This window comes from Lactuca sativa, chromosome 4 (genome assembly GCF_002870075.4).
Source record: "Lactuca sativa cultivar Salinas chromosome 4, Lsat_Salinas_v11, whole genome shotgun sequence".
Classification (NCBI taxonomy): domain Eukaryota; kingdom Viridiplantae; phylum Streptophyta; class Magnoliopsida; order Asterales; family Asteraceae; genus Lactuca; species Lactuca sativa.
In genome coordinates, this window is record NC_056626.2 from 114171304 (window position 1) to 114187956 (window position 16653).

Below are 16653 nucleotides of genomic sequence, written 5' to 3' on the forward strand. Positions count from 1 at the left end.
TAATAAATATAAAGTTTAATATTTATGTATAAACTTCATATAAAATATTAAATGCATATTAAAAATTTGAAACACCGTAATATATTTTATAAAAGCTTATAATCGAATAAGACATTTTCATATCTACAACTTTTTCATATGTAGTTCATGTCGATAAAAAAAATCATTTTCGTATATATTGGTCTTAGTCCAATTTTACTAACGTCTTTTGGGTTCGGTCCGAATCTTACCTGGAAATTGTAAATTAAAAACATTTGAACTGGGAACTGGCCCCGATATAGATACTTTCGGTTCGGCTCAGGGCCAGTTTTGGGTTTCTCCTTTACGACCAACGAAATATGTTAGTTGATCATTTATTGAAAATTTATTTGAACGCAAACATATATAATAGTTTTTTTCAAATCCATGTTTAATATTTTCTAAAAGATGTATGTATAATATTTATTTATAAGTGTTTTATAAATATAATCTTATTTATTTAATAATCGTTGTTAATAAATTAGAAATTAATTCAAATTCATTATATATGAACATTTTATTTTGTTATAATTCTATGATAATATTAGTGTAATGAAGAAAGATAAAATATATTTTTGTTAAAATCTAATTAATAGAATGGGTGTGTTTGATAATATATATATATATATATATATATATATATATATATATATATATATATATATATATATATATATATATATATATATATATATATATATATATATATATATAAGTTGCAAAAATAAAATGTATTATAAATATATTTTTGGGATAAGAAATTGGATAAAAAAAATATATTAGGGTTAGAAATGAAACATTATTTACTTTATCTTTTACTTTATTTTTAAAGGAAAAAGTAGAAATGGGTTAGAGCAATTCCAACCATTCCACTAAAAGTATCATTAAATTGGTGTATTTTTAACATCAATTTTTTTTTACTCCAACCACACACTAAAATTTTATACTAAAAACATATTTTCATATTATAATATAGTATAGAATAATTATTAAACTTGTAAAAGTTATAAAACTAACCAAAATAGTATTTAACAATTTAAAAAGTTGTTTTTGTATGATGAATAGTATTACACCAAATATAGAGGCCACTATTCAATCCCACTATTTTTGTGTTGAGTTTAGTGGTCCATTGGAACACATTTTCACACCAAAACACTATTTTTATGTATCCATTGGAGGTGGTCTTAGAGATGGTCTTATAAAACATTACAATCACATCATACTTTATTAATATTTACCTTCATGACCTTGTTATGAAAAATTATTGCAAAATCAATCCCTTGAGGTGTTTTGGAGAAACACATGTTTCATCCAGTACGCTGAGTATATTCCTAATACGTCAAGCGTACGTGGTCTGGATCAAAACCCTAATATTTAGAGTTTGTGCACTATTTAAACACCCTTATAGCCTTGTTAACGTTACCATGTACTGTCACGTTAAACTTAACGGAAGGCCTAGACGGAGTGTTAACATGCTAGTACCTTGGCCGAGACCTGGTCTTGGCCTACGTGATCCAACGCCAGGTCGATAACTCACTTCCCATCACAAGGAAAGAACATTCCACGTGATCTCCTCATTCACTCATGACCAATCAGGACATGACAGAAAGCTTAGGTGACGCTCTGACATCAGTAAACAGTTAGTTAACGTGGGTGTAATTCTCCCAGTCAGAGGAGGCCTAGTTTCACGCTAATCGGACGAGGTCCCCACGATCCGTTAGAAGGAGGTATAAAAGAATCTCTTCTGCCTCAAGGAAGGGATCCCATCTTCTCTCTCAAAAAGATTACCCTAAAATTACCTATCTCATAAATCTAACTTGATCGTCAGAGCAACGTCCTGGGGGAACACCCGGACATCCTTTAACGATTCTTCTTTGTGTTGTGTCCTCAAGAAAGCTCTCAAGGCAGATCCATCAGCCGACATCAAAACCCCCTGAAACATGTCACAACATTTGGCGCCATTCGGACGTATTCTCAGAGTGATACAACCAATTAACGACATTGGTTCTTCGCAAAACGATGATCTAAGCCCAACAACACTTACGCCTATCGTAGAAGATCTGTTTCAAATGTCGGTCGTGATACCCAGAGGACACCACCGCGAGTATAAGTCATAGAATCCAATCCAAGTGCCCAGGGTACAGATCTCACCGGCTACGAGGCCATTACTCCAGAGCAGTTTCTGGTAGTTGTCATCGAATGGTTAACCACCTGAGACAGGGATATTGCATCTTGATTTGCGACAAGCCCTTTCGCACAACAGCATGGCAGTACTTACTATCTCTAATCCTCGCAAGAGAAACATGACTCACCACGCAGGGGAAGAAATAGAGGTACTATCAAGAAATATACTCAATATCAGTTTTTTGAGCAACCATCGAACTGGGATCCACAAGATCCACCCATCATGTCTGAATTCACTCGTAGCACGGAATTCCATCAAATATATATTGACAACGATAGTTGTTCTGATATACTATACGGACACTGTTTTAGACAACTACTAAACGCATGGAAGGAGGGGCTACAGCCTCCATCCCGGTGGGACATTGATAAGGTTCACCACACATGGTTTATAGCCATTGGGCACAATTCAACTGCCCTTAATGATGGTCAGTCACGATGAGAGGGATCGAATCACAAGAACAATCAAATTCTCTTTGACCCGATATCCGACAGAACACAACATTCTGTTCGGACGGTCGATAATTTCTCCACTACACCTCATTCAATTAACGATCCATGGCTTCGTTAAATTTAGCAAACGCCATGGATCAGCGACGACCTTTGCCGCAAACACCAGGGAGCAACCCTGTCAAACAAAAAAAGAGGGGGGCATGCAGCAGACCGGAACAGGGCTATAAACGCAGATGTGGCTGACCTGGTGAATGTTGACATCCTCTGGGAGGTCATGTTCCCAATGTGGATAGCAAATCTTGTCATGGTAAAGAAAGTTAATGGTTCGTGGCGAATGTGCATTGATTATTCAAATCTTAACAACACCTACTCGAAGGATTGTTACCCTCTCTCGGTGATCGATCAGAATGTCCAGTCGCTTGAAGGTTTTTTGCTCAAATGTTTCCTCGACGCGTACAAGGGTTATCACCAGGTACAGATGAAACGAAGATGAGGCGAAAACAACCTTGCATACAGAAAAAGGCACTTTCTGCTACCAAAAAATACCATTCAGGCTAAAAAAACGTGGGCGCTACTTATCAAAGACTGATGGACAAGGTATTCGCCGATCAAATTGGTAGGAATATCGAAGTGCACACCGTCGACATGGTAACCAAGAGTCGCGATGAGGAAACATTACTCCAAGATGTGGAGGAAACCTTCAGAACGCTAGTTAGAGCGCAGACAAAGCTAAACCCAGCTATGTGCACCTTTGGAGTTAATGAAGGGCAGTTCCTTGGGTATCAGGTATCCAAGGAAGGGATCCTCCCTAATACCGCCGAAATACAGGAGTTCCTCGAATCGAAAGCCCCCCCCCCCCAATCTCAAAGGGGTACAGGAGATCAATGGTATGTTGACGACATTAGGAAGGTTTATTGCCAAATCCAAAAAGAAAGCACTTCCTCTGTATCAGACACTCAAAGGATGTTTAGACAAAAACAGTTCAAAGGGACAAAAGAAGTAGATGTAGCATTGCAAAAACTCAAAGACGCCCAGCAACAACCGTAGACCCTCGCCTGCCCGCTGCCAGGGGAAACAATACAGATATATATATATATATATATATATATATATATATATATATATATATATATATATATATATATATATATATATATATATATATAGCCGCCTCCAAAGAAGCTATCTCCTCGATGTTAGCAGTGGAGGGGGACGACAGACAGGTTCCCATCTAATTTGTTAGCAAGACCCTACAAGGCTCGGAGGTCAATTACCCGACCTTTGAAAAACTAGTCCTCGCCCTGGTATATGCCATCAGGCGACTACAGAGGTATTTTCAAGACCACAAGGTGGATGTTTTGACCAGTTACCCAATAAAGCAAGTACTTCTAAGGCCGGAAAAGTCCGGACGCCTAGCCAAGTGGGCCATAGAGTTAGGTGAGCATGATATCCATTATCACCCCGAACTAGCATCAAGGCCCAAGCCCTCGCAGACTTCCTGGTTGAAATTCCAGATACCATTAAGGGAGTGCCAATGACGATTTCCATCGATCCACTCGAGCCTAAAACTAGCAAAGAACTCTGGAAACTGTATACCGACGGCGCAACAAGCAAGGAAGATTCAGGCGCATGCCTGATCCTACAAAGCCCCAAGGGCGAAGAAATCACTTACGCGTTGCAGTATGATTTCCAGGTATCAAAAAATGAGGTAGAGCATGAAACGCTTTTAGCAGGTCTAAGGCTAGCCAAGGAGGTTGGCACGAAACAACTAGCGACTCTCAACGATGCAGGAATACCTAGCTGCAGTTTGTAGCTTAGCCAGCATGTTCAAAAGATTTTTCATAAAACAAACCTCCCAGGAAAAGAATGCAAGGGCGGACGCTCGCAGCAAGTTAGCATCGACTTCCTATGGTCACTTAACAAAGAAACTGCTAGTCGAAATGCTCCCGAAGCGAAGTATCAATAACCAAAGGGTCAATACAGTATCGAATGCATTGGAGTGGAACAAACCGTATGTCGATTACTTGTGCCATGGCGTGCTACCAAATGACCCTGAGGAGGCAAGAAAAGTCAAGATCAGGGTATCACATCTTGCAATCAGGGATAACCAATTATACAGATGAGGATATCTCAGTCCATGGCTAAGTACACCTCCAAGGAAGAGGGACATAAATTCCTAGAAGAAAGTCATTCAGAGAATAGCTTTCACATGAAGGAGCTTGAGCACTCACAAGAAAAATACTACGCCTAGGTGTATATTGGCCAAATATGCACAATGACGCTGCAGCCCTAACCAAGAAATGCAAGGAATCCAAGGCATTCGCTCCTTTCCAAAATCAATCGGCCATGCCGTTGACAACCATCACCAGCCCCTGGCCCTTCCACCAATTGGGTAATTGACATAGTGGGACCTTTCCTACCAGCGCGGGGAGATGTGAAATTTTTGCTAGTGGTCGTGGATTATTTCATGAAGTGAATAGAGGCAGAACCACTGGTCGCCGTTACTGGCAAACAAATGATAAAATTCATGACCAAGAACATCTTGGCCCGTATTGGCACACCCAGAATCCTCGTAAGCGATAACGGCACACTACTTTAAGGAAGTCCCTTCAGCGAATGGTGCGAAGACAAAAAGATTCATCGCCGCTTCACGTCAGCGGCACACCCTCAGACCAATGGGCAAACCGAAATATTGAACAAAACCATATTTAATGGTTTTAAGAAAAGGCTACTCAGATCAAATTCCGCCTGGGTGGATGAACTCCCGACAGTGCTGTGGTTCTATCGTACCATATCAAGGTCAAGCACAGGAGAAACGCCTTTTAGCCTAACCTACAGGACAGACGTGGTCCTTCCACTAGAAATAGTGGTAGGCTCCCTATGAACAAAGAGTTTCAGAAAAGCAGCTAACGAAAAAGGCCAACGCCAGGACCTGGACATGCTCGACGAAAAACATGAGGCGACACAACTGCACCAAGCACTATACAAATCACGAACTGAGAATTATTACAACCGCCAAGTCTGGGTCAAGAATTTCAAAGTCGGAGAATGAGTTCTAAGAAAGAGCGAGTCGAGCGATGCTAAAGCATTAGGGAAACTCAGTGTCACGTAGGAAGGACCATACAAATTCGTGGAAGCCCATAAGATTGCTGCATGTGCCCTACAAGCTCAGGATAGGCGTGCCATTCCAAGAACGTGGAATGCCCAGAGCCTGCACCACTTTTACTCTTAAAACGAGTGTTAAAGGTACAACCAATGCTAGCAAAGGCATTGTGTATTAATTTTTACATGTAAATATAATCAACAAAAATTACTTTACTACTTTCAATTTTATTACACTCTAAACAAAACTAGAGTAAACCAAAAGGGCAATTCAGATGCAACTTATTTTCAAGCTTGAAAAACAAAACAAAGAGGCTGTGTACATTTACCGTGTGACAACAAGAACTGATCATCCAACATCACATGAGCAAAATCGTTACAAGGAGGCAGCCAAGGAGTTTTCATATAGAAGGCTCATAACCTTCCTCCTGAAACATGCTCATCATTTACATCATAGCAAACATACAAATAAACATGTGAGATGAGTGTAGAAGGATCATAACCTTACACCAAGAAAACAAAAAAGTATAATGCGAGCCTCAAGATGACGATCTTGGCTACACCTAGGGTCTTTAAGTAGAAAATTAGAACAAATTTCTCAACTACTAGCTTTGCTAAAACATAAAGGGTTCAACAATAACAGAACTCAAGCCACGAGTGCAAGAAAACCCAATGTAAATACCATGTGATGGCCAACATAAACCATACATGAAGCAACCAAACAAAAAGAGTAGGCAAGGTAATGTCAAAACATTCATGCCCGCAAATATAAAGAAAACATTGTCATAGTTGTCTAACTCCCAGACTTTTGAATGGCCACAGATAGTAAAAGAGACCATAAACAAACAAAGGAAAAGAAAATATTATTCAAGGGGATCACACCGGAACAAACCACAAAACGGGGTTACTTATCACTAGGATCAGAGTTTGGGTCGGAGCCTGGCCCATCACTCTGGGCTTCTTGACAAAGACTACGGAGCCCAACCATGTCCAGACTGCCCAGGCGAAGGTGGTTGGCAAAGTTTGTTTCATTGAAAGCTACAGGGCATCTTCCATCTCTTGAGTCCTGACAGCCACATTCTCCTTGAACTTTGGGCCAGACTCCCCAACAGTTACCTGCTCCCAGACGATCCTTTTTCCCTATTCTACCCCTGCAACAACACAAGCTTTCTGCACATGTTCCAAGCCTTGGAGAAATTGAGGGCTCTTGATCAGCCAAGCCTGCCTTCTCGCACAACACCACCTCCTGCTCGGCCTTCCAACTGCGCTTGTTAGTTTCTACCTTTGCCAAATGGGCCCTCAACTCTTCATATTTAATACTCTTCCATTCAGAATCAAACTGAAGAGTCTCCATCTCAGAGATGCGTCCAACGGCTGTGACCAAATAAGATGACACCTGGGCGGCAACATAACGCAAACCGTCGGCTATGTGTTCATCTGATTAAACCGTTAGGGCCTCAGTGGTAGCGGGAGGAAACGTGTGTCAGCAACACTTAAGAGCGGCGTCATGATCGGAGACAAGGTCTTGGGCGGTTAGCTTCCAAGTCGGCTTGTAGGCATTCAGACGAGAACCTACAAAAAGAGGAACAATTGTGGTCTTATAAAAAGAAGCTAACGCAAGACCATGAGAAGGCGAAGACCCAACCTTCTCCTTGGCTCCTCCAGCGGTGGGGATAGGGTTGGCCTTGTCATTCTTTCCCTCTACTATACGACCAGGTGGTTTAGTTGCCCTATTGTGTAACGCCTGTGTTTCCGGGCTTGCCATTTTTAGCAATGTAATAGTCTAGGTTAGCCTTTGTAACCCATTTTGAAATAATAAGAATGTATTATTTGAGTATTATGTGTTTTGTGCTTAATTGCTTAATTATGTGGTCTGATTAATTAAGAATAAAAATAAGCATCAAAATTTAAGTGTAAAATAAACTTAATATCTTTGGTTAATGTTGTAGTAGTTGAAACGAGGTTTTCGAATATATATATATATAGAACGCCCAAATCTGACTTCGTATGAGGAAGTTATGATTTATCGAAGTTTCGACTTAGCGGTGTGCAGCCTGAAATACTCGATTTGAAATCGAGCGGTTTTTAGCCGAAGCAATCTAAATGAGAATCGAAGATCTCATTGTTGGTATCGAAGCGATAAAAAGTTAGGCGAGAACGGACGTCAAACGAAGAAGTTATGAATTTATAACGAAGTTTTTCTGTCGCGGCCTATTAAAAATAAATAATAAAAATAAAGTTAAAATTAGCCGACGGAGTCTAAACGAAAGTTGTAGAGCGTAGTCTCACCTTTCCGTGGATATAAAGAACGTCGAAAACGGAGTTCGTATGAAGAAGATATGAATTTCCGAAGTTTGATAAATAAATTGTATTTATTTTTAATCAAAAATCCGGCATTATCCGAAGAGGGAGTCACCAGTCCGATCCGACGTACGCCCCGCGTACGCGAGAACGACCCGCGTACTCCGGAAGTGTCGACACTTCGGATGACGCATGCAGTGACGATTTCGGAAGCAGTATGCGTTGCGTACTGCAGTACGCCCCGCGTACTCCGAGGCTCCAGCCTCTATAAAAGGGATCCGAAGGCAGCCGAGAGTTTTGTTCATTTCTTCTCTTTTCTCTCCCGTTTTGCATCGTTTTGCGTGCCAGAAATACCCCGAAGCCCCGGTATTATTCTCTAGCCCCGAGGCAAGTCCCGACATCCCGAAGATCCCGAGAAGTGCGGTTCCCGAGTCGAAGCTCTGCCCGCAAGAAGTTCGATTTTTGAGGAGATCTTCCAGATCTGCTGTGGATTACTACTTTTGCAAGTCGTAGTGCTGTCCGATCATCTTCTGATCAAGTGAGTGTATACTACCTTTCATAAACACGATAATAATACAAGTACGGTTTGAGTGTATTAAGTAAATTGTGGTTTATATGTGTGAGGGTATAGTTACTTTCTTCTAACGAGTAACTATGAAGTATTTTATATGATATACTTGTTATGTGTATATTTTGTGATTGTATGCGTGAATGGATATTCACTTTATTCTATCTCATAGATCTGAATTGTTTTCTATGGAATACGTGTTATGTGGTATGCCTCATCTGTTATCTGGAATATATATTGAATGAAAATGATATACAGGTTTTAAACTATGTATGAAAAAATATATTTTTGTCTACTAATATGTTGGGTAGAACATGGGTAGATAGTTGGTGTGTAATAAACAGATGAGAGGCCTCGATGTTGTTGTTGTTGTTGATCTAGTTATTCAGCGAAGTATGGATAACGACCACGGACTCTTTCTAGACAGTCCAGTGGAACGCTAGCAGGTTCATAACCTATAGGTGTTGTGAACGATGTGTTCACCGGTGTACTCTATCCCCCTCATGGTTGCCTTTAGGATATCTATTGTTGAGGAAACCCCTTCGCAGTGATGTCCGTCCCGATGAAAATCCTAGATTAGGTCCCTTGAGATAGTTGTTGTTTTAGGGACGTAAAGTGAGGATAACGGGAATGGGTAATCGGGATAGTGATTGGTTGGTGAAATTAAATATAACTTATTTATTGTGGGTTGAAAACCCTATATGCTCACCAGGCTCCCAAGCCTGACCCACTCAGTTTTATTTGTATTACAGGAAGTGGCACAAGGGCGTAAGATGGATGGATCATCTTGTTGTTTTGTTTACAAGTCTGTATATGTATATATTTGCTGAATGACTTGTAATGTTATCGTTTATGCTTTATGGTCTGTATCGGAACATGACATCCCGAGTTTTGATTATATAATGAAATGCATCTCTTGATGAAATGCTTTGATAAATATTATTTTATCATGTTTTGTTTTGGGAACAAATTCCGCAACTCTTTCAAATCAAAAGGATTTACTCTGAAATTATTTAAAAGTATAAGTGAAAATCGGTCTTTTCTGGCCGAGATTTTGGGGATGTCACAGTTGGTATCAGAGCATTAGTTTAAGCGAACTAGGAATTTGTAGGATTTCTAGACTTAAACTTAGAATGCTAAGTGGAATTTTAAGATGTGTGTCTGTTGGATTTTAGACACGAGCACTAGTTTATTTTAGGAAAGTTGCCTAAAATGCTTTATGTGCTAAATGTTATATGTTGCCATATATGATATTAATTGTTAGGATCTACGGTCTGTTGCCGACCGGATCTGGAAACCTTATGTGTGTAGGATTCTAAGCGTGCATCTACGTTATTAGAACTAGCATGTAAATGTTTCGGAGTGATAAGGATGATTTGAATATCTATCGTGAATGAGGATCTAATTTCACCTTATTCGGTGTGTAGATCAAAATGGTGAGAACAAGGAGTGGCGTTGGAAACGCGGATGAAAACAGGAATCAACCGCCAGTGATTGAGCAGATAACTGTTGTAGCAGCAGCACCAGAACCAATAACAATGGCTGCGGTGCAAGCCATGATTCGGGCTATGCTAGCCGAACAAAGGGAGGAGATGCGACAAATGTTGCATAATAATAGGGATGAACCTATCATACCTATTGAGGAACCCGAATTAATTCCCGAGCAATCGGAGGAAGGGAACAATAGTCGCATGGTGAGTCAAGTTGGGACTCAAGGGGAACGAAGGAACGATCTGGAAAGGAGAAACAACAAGGATGGGCGTATGTACAAGAATTTCTTGGGCGCCAAACCGCCAAGTCTTTCTGGGAGCCCAAAGCCTGTTGAGATAATGGATTGGATCTCCGAAATGGAGATGGTATTTGAAAGTTGCGACTGTAGCAACAAACAGAAGACCGTCTTTGCAGTTAGACAACTGAAGACTGGAGTCTTGAGTTGGTGGAAGTTGTTGGCATATACTATGCCACGAGGAGAAGCCCTGAAAATGTCATGGGAGGAGTTCTTGGAACAGCTGAGGGTGCAGTATTGTTCAGAGATAGATCTGATTGATCTGAACAATGAGTTCCAAAACTTGAAGAAGGGGAAGATGAGCATAGATGGCTATGCTACTGCATTTACTGAAAAGATGAAGTTGTTTCCGTACTTAGTGCCAACAGAACTCTCCAAAATTGAGAGGTTTGCTAATGGACTGCCTGCCGACTTTGGTCCGATAGTCAAAATGGCAACCACTCTGAAAACGGCTGTTCGTGCAGCTAAGAATGTGGAGGCCCAGCAGAAGGAAAAGGGTCTGGAAAGAATAGATGTTGGTGAAAAGAGGAAGTTCGATGGAACTTCAGGGTCCAACAAGAAAAACAAGTTCTCGAAGTCTGGTTCGAGGGGAAGTGGAGGTGAAGCGAAATGGTGCGACAAATGTAAGAAGAAGCATCATGGAAAATGTGAGATGGAGAACATATGCTACAAGTGTGGAAAGCCAGGGCACTATGCCAATGAGTGTACCCTCACAAAGAAAGTTTGCTATGGTTGTGGTGAGGAGGGTCATGTGTCGAGAGACTGCCAGAAGAAGAAGGAGGCAGCTAGACCCAACATTCCGCCAAAGCCAAAGGCGAGAGCATTCCAGATGACACTGGAAGCTGCTAAAGATGAAGCTGATGTCGCTTCAGGTACCTTTCTCGTTAACGAATTGCCTGCCCAAATTTTATTTGATTCTGGAGCCAATTACTCCTTTATATCGCATGAATTTGGTAGAAAGCTAGCTTTGCCTGTTGTTAGACTAGATAATGCCTTATTAGTCGAAGTTGCTAGTGGCAAGTTTGTACCTGTTAGCTATCGCATGAAAAACATCTTAATTGATCTGAATGGGAATAAGTTCCACGATGAATTATTGCCTATCGAACTTAATGGTTTCGACATCGTGCTTGGAATGGATTGGCTTAGCGCCAACGACGCCGAAATTTTATGCAAGAAGAAAATACTCAAAGTAAACCCGCCTGGGAAAGATTCGTTTATGGTGTATGGAGATAAACGTAGAGTGAATTCTGGAATCATTTCATTGATGAAAGCCAGAAAATGTTTGACCAAAGGGTGTACATCATACTTAGCATTCGTGATCGATGCTAAGAAGGAAAAGAAGGTGATGCAGGATATTCCAGTGGTGTGTGATTATCCGGAAGTATTTCCCGAAGATCTTCCTGGATTACCACCAGATCGACAAGTGGAATTCCCTATTGACTTGTTGCTAGGAACGACGCCAATTGCAAAAGCACCTTATCGATTAGCACCGACGAAGATGAAGGAGCTGATGATGCAACTTCAGGAATTATTGGATGAAGGTTTCATTAGACCTAGTTCATCACCCTGGGGAGCTCCGGTGTTATTTGTAAAGAAGAAAGATGGAAGCATGAGAATGTGCATTGATTACAGAGAGCTGAACAAGGCAACAATAAAGAATAGATATCCGTTGCCGAGGATTGATGACCTGTTTGATCAATTGCAAGGTTCGAGCTATTTCTCGAAGATCGATCTAAGGTCAGGATATCATCAGCTGAAAGTAAGAGAGCAAGATATCGAGAAGACTGCATTCAAAACAAGTTATGGACACTACGAGTTCTTGGTTATGTCGTTTGGACTAACCAATGCTCCGGCAGCGTTCATGGATTTGATGAATAGGGTTTGTAATCCTTTCCTTGATAAATCCGTGATAGTGTTCATAGACGACATTCTGATTTACTCGAAAAGCCAAGAGGAGCATGGCAGACACTTGCGAGAAGTGTTAGAAGTCTTGAAGAAGGAGAAGCTGTATGCTAAGTTCTCCAAATGTGATTTTTGGATTCGTGAAGTCCAATTCTTGGGTCACGTGGTCAACTAAGAAGGGATAATGCTTGATCCAGCGAAGATCGAAGCTGTGATGAAGTGGGAGCAACCGAAAAGTCCCACGGAGATCCGAAGCTTTTTAGGATTAGTCGGGTATTACCGAAGGTTTATCCAAGGCTTTTATTTGATTGCTACTCCGTTGACAGCTTTGACCCACAAAGGAGCTACTTATGCTTGGAGTGAGAAGCATAAGGAAGCATTCGAGAAGCTAAAGAAGAAGCTATGCGAGGCACCGATACTTTCTCAACCCGATGGAGTTGAAGACTTCGCTGTCTATAGCGATGCGTCTGGGGTTGGATTGGGTTGTGTTTTGACCCAAAGAGAAAAGGTGATAGCATATGCGTCTCGACAGCTGAAAGAGCATGAAAAGAACTACCCGAATCATGATTTGGAGTTGGCGGCGGTAGTTTTCGCTCTGAAAATATGGAGGCATTACCTCTATGGCACGAAGTGCAAACTTTTCACTGATCATAAGAGTCTCCAATATCTCTTTAATCAGAAGGAATTGAATATGAGGCAACGACGCTGGCTAGAATTACTTAAAGACTACGACTGCGAGATACTTTACCACCCCGGTAAAGCTAATGTTGTTGCTGATGCTCTCAGTCGGAAAGTCAATCTTGAAAGGAAAAGGCCAAGAGCGTTGAGAATTGAAGTTGTCTCGACTATTTTGGAAAGTATAAAGAAAGCTCAGAGCGAAGCTTCTGAGAAGAATGACAGAAAGGAAGAACGTTTGGGCAAAACGTTGGTGTTCGGTGTAAACAATCATGGACTGAAGGTGTTCCAAGATCGGATTTGGATACCTAAGACAGGAGGAGTCAGAGATCTTCTGATGGAAGAAGCTCACAAGACCATGTACTCGATTCATCCGGGTAGCACTAAAATGTATAGGGACCTGAAACCCTACTACTGGTGGCCGACGATGAAGCTTGATGTTGCAAAGTATGTGGCCGAGTGTGTGACTTGTGCGAGAGTCAAGACACAACATCAGAAACCGTACGGGAGTTTAGAACCTTTGCCTATGCCTATGGGTAAGTGGGAAGACATTGCTATGGATTTTGTCACTAAACTGCCCAGAACAAAGAATGGTCACGACATGATTTGGGTGGTCGTTGATCGATTCACTAAGAGTGCGCATTTCATAGCGGCCAAGGAGAAATGGTCTATGGAGAAGCTTGCGAATTCTTACGTGAAGGAAATTGTGAGGCTTCACGGTGTTCCGTTAACGATTGTGTCGGATCGTGATAGCCGTTTCACATCGAGGTTTTGGAAAAGTCTACAAGTAGAATTGGGTACCAAGTTTTGTTTAAGTACAGCTGACCATCCGCAGACTGATGGTCAGAGCGAACGAACGATACAAACACTTGAAGATATGCTGAGAGCATGTACTCTGGAATTCCTAGGTAATTGGGATGAACATTTACCGTTGGTAGAATTTTCCTATAATAATAGTTTCCACTCGAGCATTAAGATGGCACCTTACCAAGCTTTGTATGGACAGAAGTGTCGTACGCCGTCTTGTTGGCTTGAGGCTGGGGAAAAGCAGTTTATGGGACCGGAGTTGGTTCATCAAACTGCTGAAAAGTTGAAAATAATTAGGGAAAGAATGTTAGCGGCTCAGGATCGTCAAAAGAGCTATGCTGACAAGAAGCGGAGACCGATAACTTTTGAGGTTGGGGATTCGGTTTTGCTTAAAGTCTCGCCGTGAAGGGACTTATAAGATTTGGTAAAAGGGGAAAGTTGAGTCCAAGGTTTATTGGACCGTTTAAAGTTCTTCAGAGGATTGGGAACCAAGCTTACAAGCTCAAATTACCAGAAGAACTGAATGGAATTCATAACACTTTTCATGTGTTTTATTTGAGGAAGTTCACAGGAGAAGTTCCCGACATAATTCCAATCTCTGAATTGAGAATTGATGAGAACAAAAGGTTGATTGAAGAACCAGAGGCAATTGTTGACTGAAAGACTAAGAAATTGCGACGCAAGATGGTTGGGTTAGTGCTTGTCCGATGGAAACACACGAATGGGCCGAATCTCACCTGGGAGACGGAGAGTGACATGATGGGTCGCTATCCGCATTTGTTTGTTGATGTGTGATTCCGGGGACGGAATCATTCTAAGGTGGAGAGAATTGTAACGCCTGTGTTTCCGGGCTTGCCATTTTTAGCAATGTAATAGTCTAGGTTAACCTTTGTAACCCATTTTGAAATAATAAGAATGTATTATTTGAGTATTATGTGTTTTGTGCTTAATTGCTTAATTATGTGGTCTGATTAATTAAGAATAAAAATAAGCGTCAAAATTTAAGTGTAAAATAAACTTAATATCTTTGGTTAATGTTGTAGTAGTTGAAACGAGGTTTTCGAATATATATAGAACGCCCAAATCTGACTTCGTATGAGGAAGTTATGATTTATCAAAGTTTCGACTTAGCGGTGTGCAGCCTGAAATACTCGATTTGAGATCGAGCGGTTTTTAGCCGAAGCAATCTAAATGAGAATCGAAGATCTCATTGTTGGTATCGAAGCGATAAAAAGTTAGGCGAGAACGGACGTCAAACGAAGAAGTTATGAATTTATAACGAGGTTTTTCTGTCGCGGCCTATTAAAAATAAATAATAAAAATAAAGTTAAAATTAGCCGATGGAGTCTAAACGAAAGTTGTAGAGCGTAGTCTCACCTTTCCGTGGATATAAAGAACGTCGAAAACGGAGTTCGTATGAAGAAGATATGAATTTCCGAAGTTTGATAAATAAATTGTATTTATTTTTAAATCAAAAATCCGGCATTATCCGAAGAGGGAGTCACCAGTCCGATCCGACGTACGCCCCGCGTACGCGAGAACGCCCCGCGTACTCCGGAAGTGTCGACACTTCGGATGACGCATGCAGTGACGATTTCGGAAGCAGTACGCGCTGCGTACTGCAGTACGCCCCGCGTACTCCGAGGCTCCAGCCTCTTTAAAAGGGATCCGAAGGCAGCCGAGAGTTTTGTTCATTTCTTCTCTTTTCTCTCCCGTTTTGCATTGTTTTGCATGCCAGAAATACCCCAAAGCCCCAGTATTATTCTCTAGCCCCGAGGCAAGTCCCGAGATCCCGAAGATCCCGAGAAGTGCGGTTCCCGAGTCGAAGCTCTGTCCGCAAGAAGTTCGATTTTTGAGGAGATCTTCCAGATCTGTTGTGGATTACTACTTCTGCAAGTCGTAGTGCTGTCCGATCATCTTCTGATCAAGTGAGTGTATACTACCTTTCATAAACACGATAATAATACAAGTACGGTTTGAGTGTATTAAGTAAATTGTGGTTTATATGTGTGAGGGTATAGTTACTTTCTTCTAACGAGTAACTATGAAGTATTTTATATGATATACTTGTTATGTGTATATTTTGTGATTGTATGCGTGAATGGATATTCACTTTATTCTATCTCATAGATCTGAATTGTTTTCTATGGAATACGTGTTATGTGGTATGCCTCATATGTTATCTGGAATATATATTGAATGAAAATGATATACAGGTTTTAAACTATGTATGAAAATATATATTTTTGTCTACTAATATGTTGGGTAGAACATGGGTAGATAGTTGGTGTGTAATAAACAGATGAGAGGCCTCGATGTTGTTGTTGTTGTTGATCTAGTTATTCAGCGGTGTATGGATAACGACCACGGACTCTTTCTAGACAGTCCAGTGGAACGCTAGCAGGTTCATAACCTTTAGGTGTTGTGAACGATGTGTTCACCGGTGTACTCTATCCCCCTCATGGTTGCCTTTAGGATATCTATTGTTGAGGAAACCCCTTCGCAGTGATGTCCGTCCCGATGAAAATCCTAGATTAGGTCCCTTGAGATAGTTGTTGTTTTAGGGACGTAAAGTGAGGATAACGGGAATGGGTAATCGGGATAGTGATTGGTTGGTGAAATTAAATATAACTTATTTATTGTGGGTTGAAAACCCTATATGCTCACCAGGCTCCCAAGCCTGACCCACTCAGTTTTATTTGTATTACAGGAAGTGGCACAAGGGCGTAAGATGGATGGATCATCTTGTTGTTTTGTTTACAAGTCTGTATATGTATATATTTGCTGAATGACTTGTAATGTTATCGTTTATGCTTTATGGTCTGTATCGGAACATGACATCCCGAGTTTTGATTAT